This window comes from Lissotriton helveticus, chromosome 7, assembly GCF_964261635.1.
Source record: "Lissotriton helveticus chromosome 7, aLisHel1.1, whole genome shotgun sequence".
Taxonomy (NCBI): domain Eukaryota; kingdom Metazoa; phylum Chordata; class Amphibia; order Caudata; family Salamandridae; genus Lissotriton; species Lissotriton helveticus.
This window is the reverse complement of record NC_136068.1, coordinates 1,463,923,203-1,463,930,656: the sequence shown is the minus strand read 5'-3', so window position 1 is coordinate 1,463,930,656 and position 7,454 is coordinate 1,463,923,203.

Genomic DNA, 7,454 nt, shown 5'->3' with positions numbered 1-7,454 from the left:
CATGGGGCGCCTTTACCTTTTTCCCTGATTTTTATCTTACGTGCTGGGGCTACCACCTCAACTGCAGATACTAATTTTTGCGATAGCTTTTGACTGGCCTTCTCTAGGTCATCTTCCGGTAGCCTGTTTAAGTGGGAGGCTTGCTGTAGAGTAGATAGCAAAGTATCCGGGTTAATGGCGTTCCATCTTCTCACAACCCGCCATTTGTCAGATGAGGTGCTTTCTTGTTTCGGGAAAGCTAAGCTACCTTGTACAAGATAGTGGTCTGACCAAATGCAGGGCAATGAAGTGACTGGGCACAGGGCAGGAACAGAGGTCCAAATCAGGTCCAGTGTATGGCCCTTTATGTGGGTTGGGCCTATCACAATCTGGGTTAGTTCTAGTGTGGTCATTGCATCTTCTAGCTGTTTGGATGTGATGTCTCTAATGGGCACCTCCCAGTGGAGGTTAAAATCGCCCATTACCACGAGACCCTCATATCTCGTACGGAGGTCATGGAGCAATGCCAAGAAAGGTTCTAGAAATGTTGGGGGGGTTTTAGGTGGGCGATATACAATGATTATCGTGAGGCAATTGGTGGGAGAGCAAAACTTAACACCTAGGATGTCTGCTCCCTCAATGCATTCAGCACAGATAGTTTCTGCTTTGCGATAGACAGGGGGCAAAGTCAAAGTTTCAGGCCGGGCACGATGGAGCCCTAAGCAGCCATGGTCCCCGGCAGGTCCTGGTCTCAGTTTCTACCTTCACACTTAGAAACTTTCCCGGAGCTTTTCTTCTCGAGGCCCCTCAAAGCTCCCAGTCAGTCCGGATTCGGTGAGGGTCCGCCGGCTTGACTTGTGATGAGGTCCCGGTCTACTTCCCTGGAGCGGACGTAGAAAATATTTCAAGTTTGCTTCAGCGAGAAAACCCAGAAATCCAGGCCCACACGGGATGGAAGGCAGGCGGCTTGGCTCTCGCGGTTGCTCCTGGTCACCTTTTCCACAATCGTACTTAGAAACTTTTCTGGAGCTTTTTCTTGCGGGGCCTCTCGATGCTCCTCATGTAGCTGGATCTGGTGAGGGTTTGCCGGCTTCAGATTTTTTCTAGTCCCAGTCAATCTCTGGAAGTTGGAGCTATGGAGCTTTTAGTGTGACAAACTGGTTAGCTTGGCCGGCTGCTCGTGGTTGAAGGCAGGCGGCCTGGCTGGCCAGGTTGAGTCAGTACCTCTATGGAGCTTTTTTCAAAGTTGGTCCAAAGTTCTTCAAACTTCTTGAACTTCTTCCTGAAGTTCCTCAAGGGGTCCCAAAGTGTCTCCAACTCACTCCAAGGGTCTGGAAGCTCCAAGATGGTCCTTGATAGTTGAGGGCGTCAGTTACCACAATCCACTTGTACAAAACCCTTACAAATCCACTGATGGGTCTCCAAGGTGTAGATTTAGTTGGTGATGTTCCAGTTGAGCTGCTTGAACCTGTGGCTTTCACTCTTTTGTTTTTTTTCCAGCAAGATAATCCACAGGGCTGTAGTCTCAAATGGCGCAGTCTTCAGAGGTCAGACCTTAGAATCCTATGCACAGCAAAATCTTCTCAGCAGGGCACTTCTTGCTTCATTAAGTTTCAAGCAGCAGATCTGGAGGGCTCTGCCCCTCTCAGATACTTATTCAAAATTACCTGGGTCAACCAGCAGGTCACTCCTGACCAATGAGAGAAGGGTAACTCCTCAAGGCGATGACCACATCCTGTAGAGTGTGGCATTATTTTGTCCCAGAGTGCATCACATCTTCCAAATCCATAATGGCTGATTTTCCAGCAGAGAGTCAAGACCTGGCTAAACACACCCCCAGGATTGGCTCATTTCCTTATACTCTCCCACTACGATCTGCACATACCTACCTAAGCCTAGCACTGACTTTGGGTCAAAAGTGTAAAAGTGCAACTGACACCCAGGCCTCCCCCCTGCCTTTGAAGAGCATGGTTTACAACTCCACCCCCTGGTCTGGCATTCCTATGGACCAGAACACGACCTTCCCAGCAGAGCTGGTATCCCCAAGGGCTCTTTATCACCTCTTCAAAGCAGCCTGACTAATCCACTTAACTCTGAACAATCAGGGCAGACCACTGGAAGTCTGAATTTGGACTTACAAACAAGAAAGTCTTATTACGTTTTGTAAGTACACTTTAGGAGAACTTCAACAATATGATTTTGTTGGATTTACTACTACCATTCTGGGACATTTTTGAATGGCCAGTCTAGTCCTCTCCTATCAACAATTATTAATCAATAACTTCCAACCATGTTAACCTATGTAACAAGATATCTGCAAAGGGAAAAATGACTTGGGCCATTTTTCCAGCCTCAGGCCCTACACAAATATATTTTATAAGTACTTGCCTTATATCTACAGGAACCCCACCTCATGTGCAACCTGGGGAGACTTTAGGGGTTCTGAATCTGTAGAAATATTGCAGATTCTCCTTTACTGTGCTCCTAGCATCAAAGTCGAATTTGAGCAGCACTTTACCACAATGTGGGGGGTGAAATGTGAAATTTGACTTTACCAGGCATTTACAAACTCATTTTATAAGGGTGTACTTTATAGATAATTGACCCCCCACCCCGGGGATACCTAGGGGAGACCCTGGGAGTCCCTAATAAGCCAAAACATTGTAGGTCTTCCATTTTTAAGTGCCCCTACCACCAAAGTGGAGTTTGGGCACAATTTACTTTTTTAAAAGCAGTCCTGGCACCCAGGCATGTTTTAAACTGACCTCAGGCTTCAGCAGTGCACACATGCACGTGCAGAAAAAACTGCTGGCCTCTAAACTGCCATGCCCTAGGGCACTGGGGACCTCAAGATAGTTTCAATCTCCTGCCCTATTTTATACTAGGGGTGTATGGGGTAGGTCATGCCAACTACAGGGGTACCCCACCATACCATAGTGTACCCTAGTGTATGTTAAGTGTTTTAACTGTATTCTAGCATGTCTCTTTCAGCTTAGCACTGGCCCTGGGCCCGGTTAGGTAGAGCCCAGGGTCAGTCAAAATCAGTTACCACCAGTATCAGTCAGCAAAAAGTTGGGAGGTGCCTAAGTCACAGGATGACTTTGCAACAGTTGGGTTCTGGGGAAACCTGTCAGTCATATAGTGTTAAAGGAGAGGTGGTCATGGGTGCTGAGATTGTCTCCTCAGGGTCCATCCTCTATGCACAAGAAGAGGCACTCAAGAATAGTTCAGTGGAGGAAATAATCTTGGCAATTAGGGGAATAGTCACCAATAAGCCCCAGGGCTACACAAAGTCACTGGCAAGCTATTCTTGAGTGAAGAAAACACTCTGGAGTGCTTACTTTGAAGTGTTGTTTACAGTGATTCTGAAGTATTCCACACACTTGGGTGGGGACCATAATAATCCCCATTTTATAAAAGAGCTCACATGACTTGCCTGCGAACTATCGACCAATAAGTCTCATAGATAGTATGCAAAAGCTTTTTAGAAAGGTGATCCTGGGTAGACTACAGAATTGGCTAGCTGACAATGAGAGTCTTACACCCCTCCAGGTGCTCTTTAGAGAGTTCACAAGTACAATTGATCATGTTTTCTGTTTACAAATATTGTACTGGGAGACCGTTTCAATGGGAGAGGGACAAACCTACATAAGTTTTGTAGATCTGTGTTCTGCCTTTGATTTGGTGCCAAGATCAATGCTTTGGCAGGTCCTTTCCGAGATGGGAGTGCCAAGTTATTTGCTAGATACCATGGTTAGGCTGCATTACAATAACTATGCGTAGATGAGGCATGGTAGCGCAGGTGAGCTAACTGATCCCTTCCCTGAGTCAGACCGGAGTGCATGTTGGCCCCCTTGCTTTTTACACTCTACATTAATGGCCTTGTTGAATTCCTGAATCAGTGTGACTACGCCGCTCCCAGATTAGCAAACATGAGGGCTCCTGCCCTCATATTTGCTGATGGTACCTTATTGCTCTCCAAAACCCTGAGGGGTCTCCAGAAGCTGTTGGACCAGTTTTAATGTTTCAGCCAAATGACGGAAATGGAGATTAACGTGAGCAAAACTAAGTATATGGTCCTGAATCCTGGGTTCTCGACCAGGACTCATCTCACTCTAGCAGAGGCGCCACTGGAATGCGTGCGTACAATTATGTATTTAGGCAACACTTTGACTGTACATCTGTGGTGGCAAGCTCACATAATGCAGCGATGATTAAAAATGGAGCAAGTATTGGGAGGTATTTTAAAGTCATTGCACAGCTCACAGTATTGTTCCATCCTGCTAGCAATATAGATTTACAATCTTAAGGCCTTAGGGTCAGCGGCGCATGGTGTTGAGTTGTGGGGGCATCTGTGTGCGATTCCATTGCCAACGGTGTTCAATCACTTTTTATGTCAGTTGGCAGGTGTACTTGTAAGAACACGTTTGCTTTCACTTAGGTTAGACTTTGGGGGTATGAGACCTCTCCGACACAATGGCTCGGCACCCCTTACTTTATTGGATGAGGATCTGGGCCACTCAGGAATTATCTGCTTATTGACTAGAGTTAGAGGAAATTTTGTCTCAAGTTGGTTCGTTTAGAATTCCATGGCTAAATCATGTGAAGGGTACACTGTCAGACCTTTGTGGTCTATGGAGTACCCATGACCAGCCTGGGGCCATTTCCAAATCATTCATCAAAACAGCATATTTGCAATATAGAGATAACCATTTACACAGTCAGTTGAGCCGTGGATCGTTAACAAATGCCTTTCTTACAGTTAAGCACTCCTTTAAACAGGAGGACTTTATGTATGAAATAGAACCCTCTCTCGCTACCGAACTGTTTTTATGATTCCGGTATGGAAAATTGCCCCTCCAGGTCTTGACTGCCAAGTGGGAGCTTATGCCACAGGTCAATGAGCTGCAGTGTCCGACCTATGGAGACTCAAAAGAAACTATTGAGCACATTATCTTCTTCTGTCTAGCCTATGTGACCTGTAGGAGGTGCTGGATAATTCTGCTCTGTTGGAGTTTGGGAACTAGGGAATACATAAAAGCACTTCTGAGATATGATACATGTAGATTGATAGTTTTTGCTCTCCCGTTTTCTGATGGGTGTGCGGAGAATAAGTCACAAGATAAGCATTTGCCATGAAAATGTGTATAGTGGCGATCTGTAAAACAGTAATTGAGATTTCTGTTGGAGAATAGGATGTGAAATAGTTATTTAAATAACTAGCTTACCTGTCGCGCGTTGCTGCGATCTTTGAAGAAAAGAAATTCAAGGAAACTCATTATGATAACATTCAATTTACATTGTGTCATTTTTATTGAAACTTATTCATTTTAATATGGAAAACATTTCAAAGTGTTGTTTTAATTCTATTTATTTATTCGAGTGCTTGTGAATACACAATTTTTTTATTTTCCGTCTGGTGCATATTTCAGAATTTGAAAGATTATGAGGGCCCTGGGGGGGCCGATATTTCAAAGAATTTTATGCCAGAAACCTTTGCAGTTGTGTACTCAACAACTTCCCAAAGTTTCCTGGCGATCGGATGAATGCTGTGTTAATTCCATTTATTTATTGGAGTGCTTGTGGATACACGATTTTTTTGTTTTTCCGTCTTGTGCGTACATCAGTATTTGAAAGATTATGAGGGCCCGGGGGGGGGAGGGTGATATTTAAAACAAATTATGCCAGAAACCTTCGCGGGAGTGTACTCAGCAACTTCCCAAAGTTTCCTGGTGATTGGATGAATGCTGTTTTAATTCTATTTATTTATTCGAGTGCTTGTGGATACACAATTTTTTGTTTTTCCGTCATGTGAGTACATCAGTATTTGAAAGATTATAAGGGCCCTGGGGGGGGGGGGATATTTTAAAGATGTTTATGCCAGAAACCTTCACGGGAGTGTACCTAACAACTTCCTAAAGTTTCATGGCGATCGGATGAATGGTGTTTTAATTCTATTTATTTATTCGAGTGCTTGTGGATACACGATTTGTTGTTTTTCCGTCTGGTGCGTACATCAGTATTCGAAAGATTATGAAGGCCCTGGGGGGCCGATATTTAAAACATTTTTATGCCAGAAAGCTTCGCGGGAGTGTACTCAACAACTTCCCAAAGTTTCATGGCGATCGGATGAATGGTGTAGTAATGCATAAAGGAAAAACAGACAGACAGACAGACATACATTCGTTTTTATATATATAGATATAGAATACTTTTTAGAGTATTTAGATATTTTAACCTTTAGTGACTGGTCAAACTACTTTAGTGTGTACTCATTTATGTACAGCTTGATGTGCAGTTATAGGATTAGCTGATTACGCAATTATGTTAATAAACAACATCAGTCAGGGATATACCTGGCACTAATTGACATTTTGCAGGAGCCTACCTAGACAGTAAGGAGTTAGCGGCTGTCATAATGTCTATAATATTGCACATTTTATATTACACATCTTAACTGTTTTATTGTATTTTTTTATCTTATGTGCTCATAGCTGAAATAAAGTTTTACTGAATCAAAATCTAATGGTATTTGGTTTTTCCATGATTGGCATATTTGATTTACTAATAAGTCCCTTGTACAGTGCACTACATGTGCCCCGGGCCTGTGAATCAAATGCTACTAGTGGGTCTGCAGCACGGATTGTGCCACCCAAGTAGCCCTTCAAACCTGTCTGAAGCCTGCCACTGCATAGCCTGTGTGTGCAGATTTTGACTGCTATTTTGACCTAGCAAGGTTACCTTCTTGTCAGGCACAAACCTTCCATTGTATTACATATAAGTCACCCCTAATGTAGTCTTTACGTAGCCCCATGGGCAGGGTGCAGTGTATTTAAAAGATAGGCCATGTACTGTGAAGTTTTAAATGTCCTGATTGCGAAAAACTGCTAAATTAATTTGTCACTACATCAAGGCCTATCTCTCTCATAGATTAGCATTGGTACTGCCTTGTAACACTTTCCAAGCGTAACTTCCAATTAGGAAAATATAGGAAGAGTAAGTTTGTTGTCAGTGGAGTCACAATTTAAAAACACATATTTTAGTGAAGTTGTTTTGCATTTTTAGTTTTTAGTAATTTTGTGCCTTTTACTGTCCATAGAATGCACGTCTGGGTTGGGTGACAGGTGGGCTTTGGACATTCCATTTAGACAGTCACCTAAAAAGGGATCTGAGGTGTGCCCTGCATTTTCTGATAGCCCATCACCATTCTGATCGATCTTCCTGAGCTAGAGTGGGAGGGAGGAGCTTAATCTGCACCTGAATAAGGTTGTGCTTGTCCCCACAGAGAGAGCTACATACCCCCTTGTAGTGTGTCTGGAAAATCGGCGAATTGCTGCTGTCTGCACTGAAGCCTTGGATAGGCTCGTCCAGTGCGTGATGCAACAACTTTGACTTACAATGCTTCCCTGAGCTTGCCGACGCAGTGCCTCCAAGGAACCACTGCTGTGTGAGACTCGATCAGTGCATCGCGGACG